The 25,476-nt window shown below is 36.8% G+C and overlaps 1 non-coding gene across 1 annotated transcript; it reads left to right on the plus strand.

The window, feature by feature from the left end:
• The first annotated feature begins 13,701 nt into the window (after window positions 1-13,701).
• Window positions 13,702-13,809, plus strand: LOC112753789 (small nucleolar RNA R71). Its single transcript, XR_003178156.1, has one exon. It is a non-coding gene; the product is annotated as a small nucleolar RNA R71 (small nucleolar RNA).
• Window positions 13,810-25,476: the final 11,667 nt, after the last annotated feature.

Consider the following 25,476-nt stretch of genomic DNA (forward strand, 5'->3'; position numbering starts at 1 on the left):
AGGAGACCTATAGTGGAAGGTTGTAAAGTGGAGGAACTTGGATCGAGGGCTTTGAAAGAAGTTAAACATGATATGAATGATAATGTAACTAATGTTGGTTGATTGAGGAAGTGTAGAATATTGAGACTATTATGAAAAGGTTAACTTAATTATGATTGTTTGAAAATGATTGAATATGATAAATGAAGCATGATTGAGGATGATTGATGATGAGTATGTATGTATTTTCTCTCTGGTTGTATGGGTGATAGGGCATCTATTCCCTCTAATGGTGACAGGGCACGTATTCCTTTTAGTGGTGATAGGGCACATATTCTCTCTAAGTAATGGTGACAGGACATATATTCCCTCTAATGGTGACAGGACACATATTTTCTTTAATGGTGACAGGGCACTCTCTCTCTAATGGTCAGCCAATGTGCTGAGATATTTGTGCACAACAGAGAGACAATGCCCGGGTTAGCTGCCGGACAAGTCGGGTTGGCTGTATAACCGATAAATGAGCTCAATAGCCATAGGATAGACATGCATCATATGCACTTGTATGAATTTGTTTTGACTTACCAAATTTCTTATCTATGACTAGCTGCTATCTGATTTACTTGCTGTAATTGCATCCTATCTGTGTTTCCTTTGCTTGTCTTGTATGTTCCTGCAAGTGAGGGATCCCTCGTTTGGCAGAGGAGTGACGAGGGTAGTTCCATCAGAGTTTGGGAAGGTTGGAGGAGAGTGAGAATTATGGGGATTAAGTTAAAAATTGGACTAGATCCTAAGTACCATAGATAGTTCACCTGGTTTTTAGTTTAAAGTATAACTCTAAGATTTTAATTTGAGTGTCGGAGTTCTAAGATTGCCTCTGGATTTTTCGGGATCGTATATATTATTTATGTGGGCACCATTACCATGCTGAGAACCTCTAGTTCTCATTCCTTACAAATGTTGTTATTTTCAGATGTAGGTCGAGATGCGCCTCGGTGAGAGTCTAGAGGTTCCTATGACAAAGCGAAGTTGGGATGTTATAATTTGGGGCTGTCGGTTATGTATTTATATTTATAGAAACTCCTGTGTATATATAACTTATGATTAATCCTCTTAGATGCTTTTTAGAGAACTAGGTGCTTTCTTTATGTGTTTTGGAATTTTATGGGATATACTTATATACATGTAGGTATCTACATATTCTCCAGCCTCTGTTTTATGAACTTAAGCATAAAGCTCTGTGTGGTAGGGTGTTACACCATGGATTCAATCTCAACCTAACAATGCATTGTAACTGGCCTTTGAAGAAACCACTACAAATACAGTGGTTCGAGATAAGGAACCAATCTGAACTCGAAGAGTAACCAACCCCTTTACTGGTGTTGAAACGCCAATGTAGTCTTTTACTAAGATATTGCTAGGGATCAAATGACCGAAATATTTCCCAACCTTATTCAACATCCTTTCTAGAAATAGACTAATCACCACTCCCCCATTGACCAAAACCTTCTTAACACAAACACCACTCATTGTAGTGTTAATGTGTAATGGTTGGAGGTGTGACTTTTGCTGCTCTGTAGACTTTTTGAAACAACCTACCTCCTCATTCTCACAAATGAAAGCAAAAGATTCTTCATCTTCTAAATAATAATCCTCATTAGGATTTTCCTCATATTCTCCCAGATACACTATAGGAATAATGGAGATTGTGCTGGCCATCTCTTCGTCACCTTTTCAAAATATTCCTCATCGAGATCAAAATCTTTTTCATTAGATTTAATAGGGTCAGCTTCGACAGCTTTCCCTTTACCCCCCTTTTGCTGGAGAAGGTATGCCCCTTGGACAAGTTTCCCAATCCGATGGAAAACCCACTCTTGTGTGAACAGAAGGTGTTGCCCGCTTATCCATGGAAGTCAATGGCTTCTCAAATACAACTCATCGAAAGTTTCTTCCTCCTTGTTCCTCTTCCCCTTCCTCAAGGATATGGATAACGACCCCGATTGAATCCTCGATAGCCCCGTTAAGCTTGGCGATGTCGTACTCTTGCACTTCTCGATCATGAAACTCATGGTAGTTCTTAATCCATTGAACTCCTGATGCGTGTGCATCATGCTGTGTTTTTCTATGCTTTTACATATAAAAAATCAATTCATAATGCTTAATTATGGGAGTGTTTTGATGATTAAATTGAATGTCACTTTGATTGCTTGAGTTAATGAATTTTGTAGGAAATGATAGAAAGAGAAGCAATAAAAGCACTAACAGGGGAAGCAAACTCCCAAGGTGGCAAAAGAGTTGGAAACAAACTCAAAGAGGAGCAAACAGGATTTGTAACCCTGACCTATTCACACTCCAACAAGAATAACTCGATCTACAAAGATCCAAATGGAGTGATCTCAGTGCCATTGGAAAGTAGACTTCCAGATCTTTCCAATAATATATAACACTATATTAAACACTGGATTTGAGGGTGCAAATCACTATTCTTTCAGCACTACATACTCGGCGTGCGGCTAGGTGTGCCTGGGCGTGGCATGCTGGGCCAAATTTTTTGCAAGCACGCCAAACTGACCTCTTCCTCTTCATCTAGGGCTTTCCAATGATATATAATAGTCTATAGTGGGCATTCAGTTTGAGGATGCAGTAGACCAATATTTCAACGTGCAAGGCTTTCCAAGCATTCAAAAGCCCAAATTGCCACTTCAATGACACTCCACATTAGGCCACTTACAAATATCCCAATTCCTTCATTATTCTTCAATGTTTCAAGTCTCCATGAAGGGAATTAAAATCTCACAAGTCCAAGCCAAGCTATAATTAACAATCAATCAAGGCTACAAGAATTATCTAGAAGTAGTTAGAAAATTTGAATTTGATTGTAATTTTATTTTAATTTGTAATTTATGTAGCTTATAAATAGGGCCTTAGATTCATCATTTGACATACACCATGGAGGGGTGGAGGTGACTCCACTCCCCTTTCACTCTCATTCTCTTCTTTTCTTCCATTTCTTTTATATACACTTTTGTAAATATTTAGTTATGAGCTTCTAATTTTCAACATTGGGAAAGAGAGCTCTATTTTAATTTAATTGATTAATTTGTTTTTATTCTTTTTCTTCACTTCATCTCTCTTTGATTTACTAGAAAGATTTTTGTTCTTCATTCAAGAACTTAATTATCTTGGGAAAGAGATTGAGTTCATATGGATTCTATGTGAGCCTTGGAAAAGAAATCATAGAATCATGCTTGAAAATCTTTCTCACACTTGAATAGATTTGGGTTTGGGTTGGATATTGTGATATTAATCTTCCCAATACTTGGATTTAGGAAAGTGTGTGGTATAATTAGGGACCATTCTTTATCTCTTCTCATAAGCAATTAGATCAAGAAATTGGCAATTGTTCAAGGTTAGAGAGATTAAATTACCAAGGGATTGAGATTCAATCACTCATGATTGCCAAGAGATCAATGATTGCATGATTAAAGAGGAGATAAAAACTATTGATCCTAAGAATGCAATATCTCTTGATCCCAATGTTAATTACATTCTTAATTCTTGTTATTTACTTCTTGTCTTTAATTTTTGTCATTTACTTATGCACTTTTATGGCTTTATTTACTTTTGTACATTTATGCCTTCCAAGTATTTGTAGAAATGCTTCACTTGGTTTTACTTTCTAGTCATTTACTTTCTTGCACTTTACTTTCTTGTACTTTCCATTCCTTGCAATTTACATTCTTGCACTTTAATTTTCAGCACTTTAATTTCTTGTCATTTATTTTCCTTGCACTTTATTGCTTTCATTTAATTTCAAGTCATTTACATTCCTTGCTTGCTTATCACAAAAAATTGAATCGTCTAACTAGAATAATTAATCAACTATTGCTTGCTTAATCCTTTAATTCTTGTGGGATCGACCTCACTCTGGTGAGTTTTATTACTTGATACAACCCGGTGTACTTGCCGATAGCTAGTCAATTACAGAAGATTAATTTTTCCGTGATCAAGTTTATGGCGCCGTTGCCGGGGATTAATTGTGATTAACAAACTACCGGTTGATTAATTATCTGGATTAGGCATTTTTTTTTTGTTTTTGTCATTTACTTGCTTTTTTTTATTTCTCTTTTCTTATTGCAAGTTAAGTGTTTGTGTTATTGCCTCACTAAGAATTCCTTATTTGTGACATAAGGAATTTCAATTTCTCTTGGTGATTGTGTTGTTTGATACAATAGCATTTTCAAAGAAGAATGGAGTATACATCATCTTTTGATCAATCATACTATATGGGATATTTTTCACCACCACAAAATGATTCAAGCTACTATACTAATTGTGGTTGGGGATATCAAGATCACGGAATGATGGGGTTTGAGCAATCAAACCAAATGGGATACTTTCCAAGGTCTCAAAATGGTTCATACTCCTATTAATGGAACAACTATCCAAATTATAATTGGGAAGGTCAAAACCAATGGGAATTTAATGCTCCATACCCCATTCATCAAGAGCCATCATCACTAGATGTATTTATGCAAAATTGTCCAAACTCACCTCCAAATTTTTCATATCAAAATTCTTCACCACTTGAGTATGCCTCAACGCAAAACTCCTTCCCAAATCCATACAATTCATTTAGCCACCGATAAAATTCATCCTACTATGCACAAAATTTTTTCCATGGTCCACAAAACTCACCTCATTACCCGCTAAGCATATACCATTCCAACCAATTCTGTTTACAAAATAACCAATTTCATTCTCAACCCAACCCCAACCAACCACCACAACCTACACAACCTCCTTTTGATACACTTTCTAGGATAGAACTTCTCCGTGAAAAGATCATAGGAAACAATAAAAAATAGGAAGAGGAGGAAAGGAAATTTAAAGAAGAAGAGAAAATAGCAAAAATGGACCATGAAAAAAAAATGAGATAATTAGCACAATTCGATGATAAAGATCCAACCAATCTCTTTCCTTGGCTAAGGGAAGAATACAATATCACAAGAGGAGTAGTGCTAAGCAAGGAGGATGAAGATCAAATTGTGGGTACAAGGGAGGAATCGGAAGAACAAGAAAAAGAGGCACCATACCAAGTGAGACTCTAATGAAGAAGGAGGAGGTTGTGAGAGTATATAAGCCTAGGGCTCCATATCCACAGAGGCTACTTAAAGTGACAAGAGAACATGCAAACTCACTCCCAAAAAACTCAATGCAACATCATGAACAAGAAAAAGAGGAAAACAACCAAGGGAGTCCACACTCCAATGAAGTAGAGAGTTGCATGGTGGATGGTTTAATTGAACCATCAATCTAAGAGGTTCTTGATGAAGAAGACACTACAACCATCACACAACACCTATGTCTTGAAATCAAGGAAGTGAAGGCAATCAAGGAGAACAGTCAAAGAAGGATAGTGACCAAGAAACAAAAGAAAATATCCATGAAAAAGAAAAGGTCAACAAAACACAATCTAACCCCCACCCCAACAAGCAAGAGGATTCAAGCTAATAACAACAAAAGAAGGCTTGTTAGGAGGCAATCAAATCAAGGGGCACCAATTTTCTCCTCTTCTCCCTTGAAGTCATTTCTCTTAACCAATTGGAAGAAGAGGAAGAAAATTCAAGAACTAACATGTCAAGATAATGACATTAAAAGAGCGCTTGTTGGGAGGCAACCCAACCATTGATAACAATTTCTTGCTTTACTTAGTTTTACTTTTAAATAATTTGGCGTGAGATTGCATAGAATAAGTTTGGTGTTGTCCTAAAACAATTTGATTTTCAATCTTCACTAGGTACTTGCATTATTTTAAAATGAAAGTGTCACACCAAGTTTGGAGTGACCACTTACCTTTCATTCAAAGTACCATGCACAACCTACTTATTAATGCAATCATATTGTCTCTTTTCTTTGTACCTTGATTGTTATCTTTAATTTTTCTTGCTTAAACACATGCATTACTCCTCACATCTCTTCGTGAAGACATTCAGTTAATCATAAATTCTATCACTACTATTTTATTTGTTGCTTGAGGACAAGCAATCATTCTAAGTTTGGTGTTGGGAAAGGAAGGAATAGGAGGAAAATGACAACAACAAAGATAAAGATCTACAATGTGGTTAAGTTCCTTTTTCTCATATTTATTTTCAATACTTTCAATTGCATGATTGTCTTCCATTTCTTTTATATGCATGTGTGTTCTTCTTTTTTAGAAAAGCATAGTTTGATTTTGAATTGTAACATGTTGCTTTTACATCATAATTACCATCTTAAAATTTGTGAGTCAAAACAATTAAGCATCATGATTATAAACAAACAAGGTAATTAAAGAAGAATTTATCATGAGCATATAAGTATTAGGAGGCTAGCATGACTATTTTCGCTTAATTGCATTGGGATTTGTTTAATTGAAGTTTTTATCTAGGACATTTTATGAAAATTTTAAAATTTTGAAAACCTTGAAGAAGCAAATCAATTAAGTCAAGTAAAGGCAAATTGGAGAAAGTTGAAGGCTCTAAGTACCAATGACAATTCATTAGTCAAGTACTTGTGGTGTTTATGTATAAAGCAAAAAGCTTGAAAACAAAACACTTAGAGTCAAGGCTAGGCTCAAGTGCAAAACACTCCCGCAAAGCTCAAGACTCTAAGAACCAATGATTAGAAGGAAAGTAAAGAAAAGAAACAAATGAGCTTAAAGAGTCCTCTAATTAAATGCTTGTGGTGCTTATGTATCAAGTTGTAATAGTTGAAAACAAAGCATTTAGAGTCGAAGCTTTTAACTAATGGTGCAAACCACCCAAGAAGCTAAGCTAAGAAAAAGATGAAAAACTTGTTCAAGGAAGGAAGATAAAGAAAAGGTTTTATAAAGTGAGCTAGATAGAAACATCAATCATTTGAATTTCTTTTGTGATTATTGCATGCATAGTGAACTAGCCAACCATGAACATTCAATTGCTATTCTTCCCACCGTGGATTGTCAAATTGTATTGCATGATTCTTTATTTGCTTGAGGACAAGTAAAGTTTAAGTTTGGTGTTGTGATGCGTGTGCATCATGTTGTATTTTTTATGCTTTTTCATATAAAAAATTAATTCATAATGCTTAATTATGGGAGTGTTTTGATGATTAAATTGAATATTGCTTTGATTGCTTGAGTTAATTAATTTTGTAGGAAATGATAGAAAAAGAAGCAATAAAAGTACTAATAGGGGAATCATACTCCCAAGGTGGCAAAAGGGTTGAAAACAAACTCAAAGAGGAGCAAACAGGATTTGTGGTGCACGAAATTGTGATCATCAACAATGGCACCAAAGACTTGGAGTTCTCAAACGTGAATCACACTTTGTCACAATTCCGCACAACTAACCAGCAAGTGCACTGGGTCGTCCAAGTAATAAACCTTACGTGAGTAAGGGTCGAACCCACGGAGATTGTCGGCTTGAAACAAGCTATGGTCACCTTGTAAATCTCAGTCAGGTGAATTCAAATGGTTATGGAGTTTAAGGTAATGAAAATAAACATAAAATAAAGATAGAGATACTTATGTAATTCATTGGTGGATTTCAGATAAGCGTATGAAGATGCTTTGTTCTTCTTGAACCTCTGCTTTCCTATTGCCTTCTTCCAATCATTCATACTCCTTTCCATGGCAAGCTTTATGTTGGGCATCACCGTTGTCAATGGCTACATCCCGTCCTCTCAGTGAAAATGGTCCTGATGCTTTGTCACAACATCGGCTAATCAGCTGTCGGTTCTCGATCATGTCGGAATAGGATCCATTGATCCTTTTGCGTCTGTCACACGCCCCACAATCGCGAGTTTGAAGCTCGTCACAGTCATTCCTTCCCAGATCCTACTCGAAATACCATAGATAAGGTTTAGACTTTCCGGATCTCAGGAATGGCCGCCAATAATTCTAGCCTATACCACGAAGGTTCCAATCTTAGATTAGAAACCCAAGAGATATGCATTCAAGCTTGTTCATGTAGAACGGAAGTGGTTGTCAGTCACGCGTTCATAGGTGAGAATGATGATGAGTGTCACAGATTATCACATTCATCAAGTTGAAGAACGAATGAATATCATAGAGAAGAAATAGACTTGAGTTGAATAGAAAAACAATAGTACTTGTATTAATTCATGCAGAACAGCAGAGCTCCACACCTTAATCTATGGTGTGTAGAAACTCCACCGTTAAAAATACATAAGAACAAGGTCTAGACATGGCCGAGAGGCCAGCCCCCAAACGTGGAAAAGTCTATCAAACGTATGATCAAGTGTATCAAGTGTGTCAAATACAATAGCAAAAGGTCCTATTTATAGAGAACTAGTAGCCTAGGGTTACAGAAATAGGTAATTAATGCAAAAATCTTCTTCCGGGCCCACTTGGTATGTACTTGGGCTGAGCATTGAAGCTTTCATGTGTAGAGACTTTTGTTAGAGTTAAACGCCAGCTTTTGTGCCAGTTTGGGCGTTTAACTCCAGCTTTTGTGCCAGTTTTGGAGTTAAACGCCAGAATTCTTGAGCTGACTTGAAACGCCTGTTTGGGCCATCAAATCTCGGGCAAAGTATAGACTATTATATATTTCTGGAAAGCCCAGGATGTCTACTTTCCAACGCAATTAAGAGCGTGCCAATTGGGCTATTATAGCTCAAGAAAATCCACTTTGAGTGCAGGGAGGTCAGAATCCAACAGCATCTGCAGTCCTTTTTCAGCCTCTGAATCAGATTTTTGCTCAGGTCCCTCAATTTCAGCCAGAAAATACCTGAAATCACAGAAAAACACACAAACTCATAGTAAAGTCCAGAAGAGTGTTTTTAAATAAAAACTAATAAAAATATAATAAAAACTAATTAAAATATACTAAAAACATACTAAAAATAATGCCAAAAAGCGTATAAATTATCCGCTCATCACAACACCAAACTTAAATTGTTGCTTGTCCCAAGCAACTGAAAATCAAATAGAATAAAAAGAAGAGAATGTACAATGAATTCCAAAAACATCTATGAAGATCAGTATTAATTAGATGAGCGGGGCTTTTAGCTTTTTGCTTCTGAACAGTTTTGGCATCTCACTTTATCCTTTGAAGTTCAGAATGATTGGCGTCTATAGGAACTCAGAATCCAGATAGTGTTATTGATTCTCCTAGTTAAGTATGTTGATTCTTGAACACAGCTACTTTATGAGTCTTGGTCGTGGCCCTAAGCACTTTGTTTTCCAGTATTACCACCGGATACATAAATGCCACAGACACATAACTGGGTGAACCTTTTCAGATTGTGACTCAGCTTTGCTAGAGTCCCCAATTAGAGGTGTCCAGGGTTCTTAAGCACACTCTTCTTTTTACTTTAGACCTCGACTTTAACCGCTCAGTCTCAAGTTTTCACTTGACACCTTCACGCCACAAGCACATGGTAAGGGACAGCTTGGTTTAGCTGCTTAGGCCAGGATTTTTATTCCTATGGGCCCTCCTATCCACTGATGCTCAAAGCCTTGGATCCTTTTTATCACCCTTGCCTTTTGGTTTAAAGGGGTATTGGCTTTTTCTGCTTGCTTCTCTCTCTTTTTTTTTTCCGCAAGCTTTTCACTGCTTTTTCTTGCTTCAAGAATCAATTTTATGATTTTTCAGATCATCAGATAACATTTCTTTTTTTCCTTTCATTCTTTCAAGAGCCAACAATTTTAACATTCATAAACAATCAAATTCAAAAATATGCACTGTTCAAGCATTCATTCAGAAAAACAATAGTATTGCCACCACATCAAAATAATTAAACTATTTTAAAATTTGAAATTCATGCACTTCTTTTTCTTTTTCAATTAAAAACATTTTTTCATTTAAGAAAGGTGATGGATTCATTTTCATAGATTTAAGGCATAGACACTTAGACACTAATGATCATGTAATAAAGACACAAACATAAAGCATAATTTTCGAAAAAACAGAAAAATAAAGAACAAGGAAATTAAAGAACGGGTCCACCTTAGTGATCGCGGCTTGTTCTTCCTCTTGAAGATCTTATGGAGTGCTTGAGCTCCTCAATGTCTCTTCCTTGCCTTTGTTGCTCCTCTCTCATGATTCTTTGATCTTCTCTAATTTCATGGAGGAGGATGGAATGCTCTTGGTGCTCCACCCTTAGTTGTCCCATGTTGGAACTTAATTCTCCTAGGGAGGTGTTGATTTGCTCCCAATAGTTTTGTGGAGGAAGATGCATTCCTTGAGGCATCTCAGGGATTTCATGATGAGGAATTTCCTCATGCTCTTGATGAGGTTCTCTTGTTTTCTCCATCCTTTTCTTAGTGATGGGTTTGTCCTCATCAATGAGAATGTCTCCCTCTATGTCAATTCCAACCGAATTGCAAAGGTGACAAATGAGATGAGGGAAGGCTAACCTTGCCAAAGGAGAGGACTTGTCCGCCACCTTGTAGAGTTCTTGGGATATAACCTCATGAACTTCCCCTTCCTCTCCAATCATGATGCTATGTATCATGATAGCCCGGTCTATCGTAGCTTCGGACCGGTTGCTAGTGGGAATGATTGAGCGTTGGATGAACTCCAACCATCCCCTAGCCACGGGCTTGAGGTCATGCCTTCTTAGTTGAACCGGCTTCCCTCTTGAATCTCTCTTCCATTGAGTGCCCTCTTCACATATGTCCATGAGGACTTGGTCCAACCTTTGATCAAAGTTGACCCTTCTAGTGTAGGGGTGTGCATCTCCTTGCATCATAGGCAAGTTGAATGCCAACCTTACATTTTCTAGACTAAAATCTAAGTAATTCCCCCGAACCATTGTAAGCCAATTCTTAGGGTCCGGGTTCACACTTTGATCATGGTTCTTGGTGATCCATGCATTGGCATAGAACTCTTGAACCATTAAGATTCCGACTTGTTGAATGGGGTTGGTGAGAACTTCCCAACCTCTTCTTCGGATCTCATGTCAGATCTCCGGATACTCATTCTTTTTGAGTTTGAAAGGGACCTCGGGGATCACTTTCTTCTTGGCCACAACTTCATAGAAGTGGTCTTGATGCACCCTTGAGAGGAATCTCTCCATCTCCCATGACTCGGAGGTGGAAGCTTTTGCCTTCCCTTTCCTCTTTCTAGAGGTTTCTCCGGCCTTTGGTGTCATAAATGGTTATGGAAAAACAAAAAGCTTTAGCTTTTACCACACCAAACTTAGAAGGTTGCTCGTCCTCGAGCAAAAGAAGAAAGAAGAGAGTAGAAGAAGAAGAAATAGAGGAGATGGAGTGGGCTTTGTGTTTCAGCCAAGGGGGAGAAGTGGTGTTTAGGTTGTGTGAAAATGAAGGAGTGAAGATGGGTTTATATAGGAGTGAGAGGGGTGTTTGGTTCGGCCATTATGGGTGGGTTTGGGAGGGAAAGTGGTTTGAATTTGGATTGTGAGGTAGGTGGGGTTTCATGAAGGATGGATGTGAGTGGTGAAGAGAATGGTGGGATTTGATAGGTGAGGGGTTTTTGGGGAAAAGGTATTGAGGTGATTGGTGAATGGGTGAAGAAGAAAGAGAGTGGTGGGGTAGGTGGGGATCTTGTGGGGTCCACAGATCCTGAGGTGTCAAGGATATCTCATCCCTGCACCAAGTGGCGTGCAAAAACGCCCCTTTCTGCCAATCCTGGCGTTAAACGCCAGGCTGCTACCCATTTCTGGCGTTTAACGCCAGCTTCTTGCCCATTCCTGGCGTTAAACGCCAGTCTGGTGCCTTTTTCTGGCGTTAAACGCCCAGAATGGTGCCAGACTGGGCGTTTAACGCCCATTCTGCTACCTTTACTGGCGTTTAAACGCCAGTAACTGTCTCCTCCAGGGTGTTCTATTTTTCATTCTATTTTTCACTTTGTTTTTGCTTTTTCAATTGTTTTTGTGACTTCACATGATCATCAACCTACAGAAAACATAAAATAACAATAGAAAATAGAAATTTAACATAGATAAGTAAAGATTGGGTTGCCTCCCAACAAGCGCTTCTTTAATGTCAATAGCTTGACAGTGGCTCTCATGGAGCCTCACAGATATTTAGAGCATTGTTGGAACCTCCCAACACCAAACTTAGAGTTTGAATGTGGGGGTTCAACACCAAACTTAGAGTTTGGTTGTGGCCTCCCAACACCAAACTTAGAGTTTGACTGTGGGGCTCTGTTTGATTCTGTATTGACAGAAGCTCTTCATGCTTCCTCTCCATGGTTACAGAGGGATATCCTTGAGCTTTAAACACAAGGGAGTCTTCATTCACTTGAATGATCAATTTTCCTCTGTCAACATCAATCACAACTTTTGCTGTGGCTAGGAAGGGTCTGCCAAGGATGATGGATTCATCCATACACTTCCCAGTCTCTAGGACTATGAAATCAGCAGGGATGTAATGGTCTTCAACCTTTACTAAGACATCCTCTACAAGTCTATAAGCTTGTTTCTTTGAATTGTCTGCCATCTCCAGTGAGATTCTTGCAGCTTGTACCTCAATGATCCCTAGCTTCTCCATTACAGAGAGAGGCATAAGGTTTATGCTTGACCCTAGGTCACACAGAGCCTTCTCAAAGGTCATAGTGCCTATGGTACAAGGGATTGAGAACTTTCCAGGGTCCTGTCTCTTTTGAGGTAATCTCTGCCTAGTCAAGTTATCCAATTTTTTGATGAGCAATGGAGGTTCATTCTCCCAAGTCTCATTACCAAATAACTTGTCATTTAGCTTCATGATTGCTCCAAGGTACATAGCAACTTGCTCTTCAGTGACATCTTCATCCTCTTCAGAGGAAGAGTACTCATCAGAGCTTATGAAAGGCAGAAGTAAATTCAATGGAATCTCTATGGTCTCAGAATGAGCCTCAGATTCCCATGGTTCCTCATTAGGGAACTCCATGGAGGTCAGTGGGTGTCCATTGAGGTCTTCCTCAGTGGGAATCACTGCCTCTTCCTCCTCTCCATGTTCGGCCATGTGAGATGTGGTTATGGCCTTGCACTCTCTTTTTGGATTCTCTTCTGTATTGCTTGGGAGAGTGCTAGGAGGGAGCTCAGTAATTTTCTTACTCAACTGACCCAATTGTGCCTCCAAATTTCTAATGGAGGACCTTGTTTCAGTCACGAAACTTTGAGTGGTTTTAATTAGATCAGAGACAATGGTTGCTAAGTCAGAGTGGCTCTGCTTAGAATTCTCTGTCTGTTGCTGAGAAGATGATGGAAAAGGCTTGCTATTGCTAAACCTGTTTCTTCCACCATTATTGTTGTTGAAACTTTGTTGAGGTCTCTGTTGATCCTTCCATGAGAGATTTGGATGATTTCTTCATGAAGGGTTATAGGTGTTTCGATAGGGTTCTCCCATATAATTCACCTCTTCCATTGCTGGGTTCTCAGGATCACAAGCTTCTTCTTCAGAGGAAGCTTCCTTAGTACTTCCTGTTGCTGCTTGCATTCCAGACAGACTCTGAGAAATCATATTGACTTGTTGGGTCAATATTTTATTCTGAGCCAATATGGCTTTAGAGTATCAATCTCAAGAACTCCTTTCTTCTGAGCTATCTAATTATTCACAGGATTCCTTTCAGAGGTGTACATGAATTGGTTATTTGCAACCATTTCAATGAGTTCTTGAGCTTCTGCAGGCATCTTCTTCAGATAAAGAGATCCTCCAGCAGAGCTATCCAATGACATCTTGGATAGTTCAGACAGACCATCATAGAAGATTCCTATGATGCTCCATTCTGAAAGCATGTCAGAAGGGCACCTTCTGATCAATTGCTTGTATCTCTCCCAAGCTTCATAGAGGGACTCACCATCCTTCTGTCTAAAGGTTTGGACTTCCACTCTAAGCTTGCTCAATTTTTTAGGTGGAAAGAACTTTGCCAAGAAGGCATTGACTAGCTTTTCCCAAGAGTTCAGGCTTTCTTTAGGTTGTGAACCCAACCATGTCCTAGCTCTGTCTCTTACAGCAAAAGGAAAGAGCATAAGTCTGTAGACTTCAGGGTCAACCCCATTGGTCTTGATAGTGTCACAGATTTGCAAGAACTCAGCTAAGAACTGATGAGGATCTTCCAATGGAAGTCCATGAAACTTGCAATTCTGTTGCATTAGAGAAACTAATTGAGGCTTAAGCTCAAAATTGTTTGCTCCAATGGCAGGGATTGAGATGCTTCTCCCATAGAAATCAGGAGTAGGTACAGTAAAGTCACCAAGCACCTTCCTTGCATTGTTGGCATTGTTGTTGTTTTCGGCTGCCATGGTTTCTTCTTTTTTGAAGAGTTCTGTTAGGCCCTCTAAAGAGAATTGTTCTTTAGCTTCTCTTAGCTTTCTCTTCAAGGTCATTTCAGGTTTAGGATCAGCTTGAACAAGTATGCCTTTATCTTTGTTCCTGCTCATATGAAAGAGAAGAGAACAAGAAAGTAGGGAATCCTCTATGTCACAGTATAGAGATTCCTTGAGGTGTCAGAGGAAAAGAAGAATAGAAGGAGGAGGTGGAGAAGAGGGAATTCGAATTTTATCAAGACGGACAGAGTTCGAATTGCACCTTGAGGAGGAGTTTTAGTCCCTTAAATAGAAGGATGTGAGAAGAGGGGAAGAATTTTCGAAAATTAAAGTAAAATATTTTGAAATAATTAAAAGAAATTTTGAAAATTTGATTGATGATTTTCAAAAACTAAGATTGGGAAAGAAATCAAGTGATTTTTTTTTTGAAAAAGATTTTGAAATCAGAAATTTAAAAGATATGATTGAAAATTAATTTTGAAAAAGATGTGATTGAAAAGATATGATTGAAAAGATATGATTGAAAATCAATTTAGAAAAAGAAAGTTTTTAAAATTAAAGTTGATTACTTGACTATCAAGAAATTAAAAGATATGATTTTAAAATTTAAAGTTTGATCCTTTCTTAATAGGCAAGTAACAACTTGAAAGTTTTGAAGTAAATCTTGAATTGAAGCAAGGATTTTTGAAAATAGTAATAAATAAAAAAATGGAAAGAAATTGATTTTGAAAGAGATATGATTGAAAAGATATGATTTGAAAAAGATTTGATTTTGAAAAATTATGAAAACTTGAAAAAAATGTGAATTAAAAACAAAATCTTTCCTCTAGTGTCATCCTGGCGTTAAACGCCCAGAATGGTGCCCATTCTGGCGTTTAACGCCCAAAACTCTACCTTTTTGGGCGTTAAACGCCCATCCAGGTACCCTGGCTGGCGTTTAAATGCCAGTTTTCCTTCTTCACTGGGCGTTTTGAACGCCCAGCTTTTTCTGTTTGATTCCTCTGCTGAATGTTCTGAATCTTCAATTCTCTGTATTATTGACTTGAAAAGACACAATTTTGAAAATATTTTTGAATTTTTAATGATGAGAAACAATAAAAATGCAACTAAGATCAAGTAAACAATGCATGTAAGACACCAAACTTAAATGTTTGTATACTAAGGACAATAACAATGTAAAAATGCATATGAAAAACAACAAAACACACTAAACAAGAGAATTTAAAGATCAGAGCAATGAAATCATCAAGAACAACTTGAAGATTAATGAAGAACAATATGTATAAATTCGAAAAATGCAAGAAGAAGAAAGTCATGCAATTGACACCAAACATAAAAATTAATACTAGATTCAAACAAGAAACATAAAATATTTTTGGTTTTTTTATGGTTTTATAAATTTTTTTGTAATTTTTTCGAAAATTATATAGAAAAGAAAATAAAGAGAATCAAAACTTTTAATAAGAATTCCAGGAATCATGCAATGTTAGTCTAAAGCTTCAGTCAAAAAAGATTAGACATGTTTGGCCAAGCTTCAGCAGGACATTACATTCAATAGCTAAATTGATGAGAATCAATTAGCTTTTGTGATGGTGGGAAAATCACCTTGAAACTCTAGAATTCATTCTTAAAAATTCTGAAAATTACCTAATCTAAGCAACAAGATGAACCGTCAGTTGTCCAAACTCGAACAATCCCCGGCAACGGCGCCAAAAACTTGGTGCACGAAATTGTGATCATCAATAATGGCGCCAAAGACTTGGAGCTCTCAAACGTGAATCACACTTTGTCACAATTCCGCACAACTAACCAGCAAGTGCACTGGGTCGTCCAAGTAATAAACCTTACGTGAGTAAGGGTCGATCCCACGGATATTGTCGGCTTGAAGCAAGCTATGGTCACCTTGTAAATCTCAGTCAGGCGAATTCAAATGGTTATGGAGTTTAAGGTAATGAAAATAAACATAAAATAAAGATAGAGATACTTATGTAATTCATTGGTGGATTTCAGATAAGCGTATGAAGATGCTTTGTTCCCCTTGAACCTCTGCTTTCCTATTGCCTTCTTCCAATAATTCATACTCCTTTCCATGGCAAGCTTTATGTTGGGCATCACCGTTGTCAATGGCTACATCCCGTCCTCTCAGTGAAAATGGTCCTGATGCTCTGTCACAACATCGGCTAATCAGTTGTCGGTTCTCGATCATGTCGGAATAGGATCCATTGATCCTTTTGCATCTGTCACACGCCCCACAATCGCGAGTTTGAAGCTCGTCACAGTCATTCCTTCCCAGATCCTACTCGGAATACCACAGACAAGGTTTAGACTTTTTGGATCTCAGGAATGGCCGCCAATAATTCTAGCCTATACCATGAAGGTTCCAATCTTAGATTAGAAACCCAAGAGATATGCATTCAAGCTTGTTCATGTAGAACGGAAGTGGTTGTCAGTCACGCGTTCATAGGTGAGAATGATGATGAGTGTCACGGATCATCACATTCATCAAGTTGAAGAACGAATGAATATCTTAGAGAAGAAATAGACTTGAGTTGAATAGAAAAACAATAGTACTTGTATTAATTCATGAAGAACAGCAGAGCTCCACACCTTAATCTATGGTGTGTAGAAACTCCACCGTTCAAAATACATAAGAACAAGGTCTAGGCTTGGCCGAGAGGCCAGCCCCCAAACGTGGAAAAGTCTATCAAACGTATGATCAAGTGTATCAAGTGTGTCAAATACAATAGCAAAAGGTCCTATTTATAGAGAACTAGTAGCCTAGGGTTACAGAAATAGGTAATTAATGCAGAAATCTTCTTCCGGGCCTACTTGGTGTGTGCTTGGGCTGAGCATTGAAGCTTTCAAGTGTAGAGACTTTTCTTGGAGTTAAATACCAGCTTTTGTGCCAGTTTGGGCGTTTAACTCCAGCTTTTGTGCCAGTTTTGGAGTTAAACGCCAGAATTCTTGAGCTAACTTGGAATGCCTGTTTGGGCCATTAAATCTCGGGCAAAGTATGGACTATTATATATTTTTGGAAAGCCCAGGATGTCTACTTTCCAACGCAATTGAGAGCTCGCCAATTGGGCTTCTGTAGCTCCAGAAAATCTACTTTGAGTGCAGGGAGGTCAGAATCCAATAGCATCTGCAGTCCTTTTTCAGCCTCTGAATCAGATTTTTGCTCAGGTCCCTCAATTTCAGCCAGAAAATATCTGAAATCACAGAAAAACACACAAACTCATAGTAAAGTCCAGAAGAGTGATTTTTAAATAAAAACTAATAAAAATATAATAAAAACTAATTAAAATATACTAAAAACATACTAAAAACAATGCCAAAAAGCGTATAAATTATCCGCTCATCGATTTGTAACCCTGACCAATTCACACTCCAACAAGAATAACTCGAGCTACAAAGCTCCAAATGGAGTGATCTCAGTGCCATTGGAAAGTAGACTTCCAGAGCTTTCCAATAATATATAACACTCTCTATTAAACACTGGATTTGAGGGTACAAATCACTATTCTTTCAGCACTATGTACTCGGCGTGCGGCGAGGCGTGCCTGGGCATGGCACGCTGGGCCAAATTTCCTGCAAGCACGCCAGACTGACCTCTTCATCTTTAAAAGATCATAACTTGGGCTAGAAGGGTCCAAATAATGCGCTTTTAGTGGTGTTAGAAAGCTGAGATCTAGGGCTTTCCAATGATATATAATAGTCTATAGTGGACATTCAGTTTGGGGATGCAGCAGACCAATATTTCAACGTGCAAGGCTTTCCAAGCCTTCAAAAGCCCAAATTGCCACTTCAATGACACTCCACATTGGGCCACTTTCAAATACCCCAATTCCTTAATTTATTCTTCAATGTTTCAAGCCTCCATGAAGAGAATTAAAATTTCTCAAGTCCAAGCCAAACCACAATTAACAATCAATCAAGGTCACAAGAATCATCTAGAAGTAGTTAGGAAATTTGAATTTGATTGTAATTTTATTTTAATTTGTAATTTATGTAGCTTATAAATAGGGCCTTAGATTCATCATTTGACACACACCATGGAGGGGTGGAGGTGACTCCACTCCCCTTTCACTCTCATTCTCTTCTCTTCTTCCATTTCTTTCATATACACTTTTGTAAATATTTAGCTATGAGCTTCCAATTTTCAACATTGGGAAAGAGAGCTCTATTGCAATTGAATCGATTAATTTGTTTTTATTCTTTTTCTTCTCTTCATCTCTCTTTGATTTACTAGAAAGATTTTCGTTCTTCATTCAAGAACTCAATTATCTTGGGAAAGAGATTGAGTTCATATGGATTCTATGTGAGCCTTGGAAAAGGAATCATAGAATCATGCTTGAAAATATTTCTCACACTTGAATAGATTTGGGTTTGGGTTGGATATTATGACATTAATCTTCCCAATACTTGGATTTAGAAAAGTGTGTGGTATAATTAGGGACCATTCTTCATCTCTTCTCATTAGCAATTAGATCAAGGAATTGGCAATTGTTCAAGGTTAGAGAGATTGAATTACCAAGGGATTGGGATTCAATCAGTCATGATTGCCATGAGATCAATGATTGCATGATTAAAGAGGAGATGAAAACTATTGATCCTAAGAATGCAATATCTCTTGATCCCAATGTTAATTCTATTCTTAATTCTTGTTATTTACTTCTTGTCTTTAATTCTTGTCATTTACTTATGTACTTTTATGGCTTTATTTACTTTTGCACATTTATGTCTTCCAAGTGTTTGTAGAAATGCTTCACTTGGTTTTACTTTCTAGTCATTTACTTTCTTGCACTTTACTTTCTTGTACTTTCCATTCCTTGCAATTTACATTCTTGCACTTTAATTTCCAGCACTTTAATTTCTTGTCATTTATTTTCCTTGCACTTTATTGCTTTCATTTAATTTCATGTCAATTACATTCCTTGCTTGCTTATCACTCAAAATTGAATCGTCTAACTAGAATAATTAATAAAATATTACTTGCTTAATCCTTTAATCCTCGTGGGATTGACCTCACTCCTGTGAGTTTTATTACTTGATATGACCTGGTGCACTTGTGGTAGTTAATTACGGAAGATTAATTTTTCCGTGATCAACTCCCAGTTCTTGAGAGTGATTAAGGGAAGGAGAGAAATTCTCTTGAGAATTTCTAGAACTTTGTCCTTCCTAAACCGAGAAGGATACCTCTGATGGACTTGCTCTTCTTAATGAGCCAATTCCTTTTTCATCTTTTCCTTCTCAAAAATGGCTATAACTTCAGCATTAAATACAGCATTGCAATAAAGGCATAAAGAAATATCTTGATCTTTTAATTTCTGATGCATCAGAAGTTCTAGCAACCCTTTACCCACTTCTAGGTACACTTGTCGAACATTCCCTTCGAAATCCCCCAAGGCTGAATCAAACTCATAAGAAGTAGAACCAGCCATGTTGATCCCTATGAAATAGGGCTCAACAAAATTTGCTCCAACACCGAAAGGATCAGTATCGACCTTCATCTCTTTTTTGCCATCATCAAACTTCAATTTCCCTTCCATAATTGCTTCTTGAATCAAATCCTTGAAATAGACACAATTATTAGTCGAATGGCTAGTTGCTTGATGAAACTTACAATAAGGTTTTCCTTTCAGGTCTTCAATCGAAAGTGATGTTTTGCCTTCATGTAAAACCAATTGTTTATCTTTAAGCAAACATCAAATATTTGTTCCGATTTTGAGACATCGAAACTATACTTTTTACCACTCTCATATTTCACATCATTGAACTTATCAGTATTTGCAATTTTTTTAAGTGAAGAACGAACATAAGGTGGCCCTTTCTTTAATTCAGCCAAATCGACTTTAGGAAATTCAAAATCAGATTCTTCACTCGAAGATCCCATTTCGATATATGACACTTTCTCTTTTCAAGCAGAAGCCTTATTTTTAAACTTTTTTCTTAGTTTTAAACACTTTTTTTTTATTTTTTAAGAATTTTTACATGTCAAACTCTTTTAGCCAAGTGAGCTAAATCAGGTATATGTACATTAAGTAACTTTTGATGCATGTAAAATCCTAGACCTATAGTTGCTAATTTTACTACCTCACTTTCGGGAAGAGAAATATAACATCGACTTCAAGTATTTTTAAATCGTATCATAAAATCATCGCCTAATTCACCATCATCGTGCTTCAAAGCAACCAAATCAGTAATTGTTACATTTAACTCCACCTATAAAACTGAGCATGAAAAGCAATTTTCAATTGTGCCCAAGTAACAATCGAGTCAGGTCTTAAATTCAAAAACCAAGTAAAAGCATTCTTCGTTAACGAAGAAAGGAAAAACTTCATTTTCAAATTCTCATCATTTGCCAAATTTCCTAATCTAACCACATATTGAACAATATGCTCAGTGGTGGATTCTCCAACTTCTCCTGGACACTTTGTTACTATTTTAGGGTTCTTCACACCCCTTGGCACTTCTGCCATTTGCACGACAGCAGGGAATGCGGAAATAAAATATGTTCGATTCATAAAACCCACATTACTACCAACCCTATTAAGAATATCCTCAAAAATCTTAGTTACCTAATAATGTTCCCCTTACTGATTTACATGAATCGTATCCAACACATCATCAGCATTTTGATCACATCGAACAACATGAGGAACATTCCCATCTAAATTTACATTGTCATTCACATCTCTAGGATTATTCCTTACGTCCTTGGGATTCATTCCTATGTTTTGACGATCACCCTCATCATAATCAATAGTCTAAGAAATTTGTTCAACTTGTTTAGCCAGATGCTCAAATTTTCTCTCATGCTCAGCCATTATGGGATTCAAGTTAGTAGTCATCTATTAAGTCAAAAGATTGACCAAGTCATGATGACTCTCATCGAAATGCTGTTAAAATGCAGCCATCGAGCCATAATTATTTGATGTTGATCCCACCTGATAATCTCGAACAAACTCACGATTATGTTATTGATTATTAACCGAGCCTAGTACACTACCAAGTCTAATTGAAGGCACATAACCACTCATAGGTGACCGAGTATAACCAGGAGGAAAGATAAAAGGAGGCCAACTGGTGGTTATCGGTGGTTGCGTCTGTGGTGTGAAATTTGTAGACGTGGGTTATGCTCAATATTTACTATAGAAGGATTATTAACTATAGCAATATCTCTAAAAATGTTGCATGGATCTTGAATGCTTCCTTCTGTCAATTTTGTAGACGTTTGTGCAACTATTATGGGAACATTATTATTTGCAGATGATCCAATATTGCAATTTGAAACTTTATCAGCCATATTTATGACTCTGCCACTTTGAAGTTGCATAAACTAAATCATTTGTCAAAAACTAATGAATCTTTTGACACACTTTGTAAAACTGTCCCACTAGGCATGCCAATTTATTATGTAGATTTTTAATAAATCTTGGTTGGTTCGATATCTAATGATCTAGGAGCTAAACCTACTCCTCTTTTGAACAAGTACCAGTTTTCAAACGGGCATCAAAGATCCCATTTTTGGACAAATAAAGAAGGAAAACATTTGGAATGTAAAATAAGATTAAATTGTTTGGAATTGAAAACACAGAAAGCCAAGTAAATTGGCTTTAAATTTAAAATAAAGCAATAAATTTATCGAAGGACTTGAATTCAAAAGACAATGCAGAAATTTAAAAGAAGAAAAGAAAAAACTTTGCAAAGGAAAAGCAAAATCTGCAGAAAAAAAAGAGATTACAAGGAATTCAAAATGAAGAGTAGAAACATGGAAGGAATCCTATTTAACACCTACCGCACAGAGCTTTATGCTTAAGTCATAAATCAATGGTGACGAGTGATGAGCGTAAAACACCGGTTTAGAATATTCACAAGTTTAAAGGTCAAGATTCGTTGTAGCTCTAAATCGGAATTCAACGCTCTTCAAAGTTTAGAAAAATGTCACAAGTTCCAATTTAATTAATCGGGAGTTTTAATCCCGGGTTGTTCTCCCTTGGACTTGCAATAAAGTGCACATTATTGGCTATAAATTTAGGGGATTTAAAGTGCAATTACAGAAATTAAAAAGACAAGAAACTAAAGACTAAACATCAATTAAATTGCAAGATAGAATCAATAAATAAGTAAGTGATAAACTCAGCAAGCATGAATAAAGAGCAACAATTAAACTAACAACTAAACTAAAAGACAACTAAATCAAACTATAAATGAGTAATAATTGAGCTTGTAAAGAAGTGAAATTCAAATGCTTAAAGGGGTCTTGGCTAGGGTAGAGAGTCATGGGTTCCTATCTTTGTCATTAACCACAACATGGCAATTGTGAAGCGTTAATCCCGCTTAATTAACCTCTAAACATTGGGGAAAGTCAAGTAGGCATAATTGATGTTAATCCACAAATCCTAACCAACTTACTAATTAAGTTTATTAAGCGGTAGTGTTAGTGGAAACATGATGAGTGAAAAGTGAAGCTCACGGATACCCGCAAGTGTACTGGATCGTTCAAGTGATACCACAGTGAGTAGATATCATTTCCACGAGGATTAAAGGACTAAGCATGCAAATATCGAATTAAATTACTAATTAGATCAGTAGAACTTCGAGTTGGTAATTGTTGAAAAACCCTATAATGCTTGAATGCTTGGAAACTTGAAAGTTGAATGCCTCGGACAGTGCTTGTTCAATTGGAAGAAATTAATAGTGGTGAATGTCTAGGGTTTCGGAGATATTCATGCTCTCAGGGAATTAAAATTTTTTAACCTAGTTATAAAGCTTGCAAATCTCTGTTCACGATGAATCTAAAGTAACCGATTTTTGACGTCTCGACTCCTCGGTTTCTTTTTAATTAACCAATTGCTAATTGATAAACCCCGATTTTGTGGTTTATCTTGTGCTTATTTTAGGGGATTTTATCAACTTTTCTCACATTTATTCAATGAAATAGCATGGTTTTGTAATTCTCCCTTGAATTGTGCTTAAGTGTAAAAACATGCTTTTTAGGCCCTTAAATTGGTGATTTTAATTCACTTTAATTCCATTCAATTTCTTGATATGTTTGTTGGGTAATTTCAGGTTCATAAGGCAAGCATTGGATGGAAGAAGTGAGGAGAAAAGCATGCAAAGTGGGAGAACTCATGAAGAAATGAAGGAACCGTAAAGCTGTCAAGCCTGACCTCTTCGCACTCAAACGACCATAACTTGAGCTACAAAGGTCCAAATGAGGCGATTTTAATTGCGTTGGAAAGCTAACAACCGGGGCTTCGAAATGATATAAAATTTGCCATATGTTGCTTCGCGCTCAGGGGCGCGCACGCGCCATGTATGCGTGCGTGCCGATTCTGCCCGTGGGTCCACTTTAATGAAATCGCCCCCAGCGATTTTGCAGCTCATTTTGGGCCCAATCCAACCCATTTCTGATGCTATTGAACCCAAGGATTGAAAGAGAAATGAACCAAGTAGTCATAATTTAGTTTTCATCATGTTTTAGGCTAGAATCCTATAGAGAGAGGCTCTCTCCTCTCTCTAGATTTAGGATAGAAATTAGGGTACAATTAGGTTAATCACTCTCAATTTCATCTTTTAATTCTTGTTTTGATTTAGTTTATCCTTTTAATTTCTTGTTGTTACATCTCTACTCTTCTAGTTTTTACTTGTCATTTCCTTTATTTTGCCCTTTTTATGTTTATGAACCATTGTTGAATCTTAATTTTCTTTAATGCAATTTTATGTTTCCATGTTCTTTTAATTGATGATTTGAATTGTTGATTTACTTTTCTTGCAATTGATAGTTGGTAGATTTATATTTCTTGCACATTTTACTATGCTTTCCATTTGTACCCACCAAGTGTTTGATAAAATGCTTGATTGGGCCTTAGAGTAGATTTTGAGCATTATTGGCTTGGAAAGAGTAATTAGGCAATCTTGAGTCATGAAAACCCAACTCATGTTGGTGATCTAGAGTTGTTAGCTAATATTGTTTCCATTGATGCTAATCTTTTACTAATTTAATTTGTGAGTTGATTAGGACTTTTGGATTGAGATTAGCTAGTCTTATTAAACTTTCTCTCATGGAAGATAATATGATACCTTCTTCCAATGTTGGAGATGATGTAATAAGATAAATTCTTGTTATTATTGTGGTATGATTGATTAATCTTGTTTGACTTTCTCCCTATTTGTTGGAGTTGACTAAATAAGATGAATTAATCATTGCATGACTAGGATAGAAAGCCTATAGTCTCAATCCTTGCCATGAATGTCTCTCTTTATTAATTGCTTTCTTTAAATACTTGCATGATTTACTTTTCTTGTCATTTATTTTCCGCCTCTTATAAACAAAACCCATTGTCCCCTTCATAGCCAATAATTGACCACTTCATTGCAATTCCTCGTGAGATGACCCGGAGTCTAAATACTCCGGTTAATTTTCATTTGGGGTTTGCTAATTGTGACAAAACCAAATTTTTGATTGAGAGGATTATTTGTTGGTCTAGAACTATACTTGCAACGAGAATCCATTCAATTGAGAAAATTCTAGACCACACAAAAGTTCTCATTATCACTAATGTCTTGGTCGATCGATTAATCAAAGAGGTTATGTTCAAAAATCTAATTCAGATTCTCAATGAGAAAGCATAATTTTTCGAGAATTATCCTAATTTGAATTATATGTCATGTATTCAAAACTAGGGTAATCAAAAATCATGTATCGTGTTGCACACATAGAAAATCACTACGTCTAGTTGATTCAAAAAGTTATGTGAAAGAATTTTCAAGCCCGATTTGAAAATCAGTTCTGTCAAATCAGTTAACAATTCCAAGATAGAATTAGCACACCTGCCAATACTACTAATCCTTTATTGATGAAGAACGAAACACTCAATCATAAATAGATTAATGGAAAGCTTTAAAACAGAAGAAAACTTAGATTAGTAAACCATTGAAACATGAACAAAGCTGCTAACCATTTGACAAAGGTTTAGTGACTCATGCTAAGAGTAAAATCAAAAGTGGAAATGTTGCAGAGGAACTAGGTTAGGGTTGTGAAAGTAATTCACTAATTTATACCTAGGTTTTCTCTAATTCAAATCTTAAAGCCAAATCTTATCTTAATCGGAATAACTAAGATAATTTCTAGTTAATTCAAAACATAATCAAATCAAATTCAAAACTAATTAATTACAAAATCTTCTTCAATCTTCACTTGAAATCAAATCCTTGAAGCTGGGCCTTGCAAAT

Source organism: Arachis hypogaea, chromosome 15 (assembly GCF_003086295.3).
Source record: "Arachis hypogaea cultivar Tifrunner chromosome 15, arahy.Tifrunner.gnm2.J5K5, whole genome shotgun sequence".
In the NCBI taxonomy this organism is placed as follows: Eukaryota; Viridiplantae; Streptophyta; class Magnoliopsida; order Fabales; family Fabaceae; genus Arachis; species Arachis hypogaea.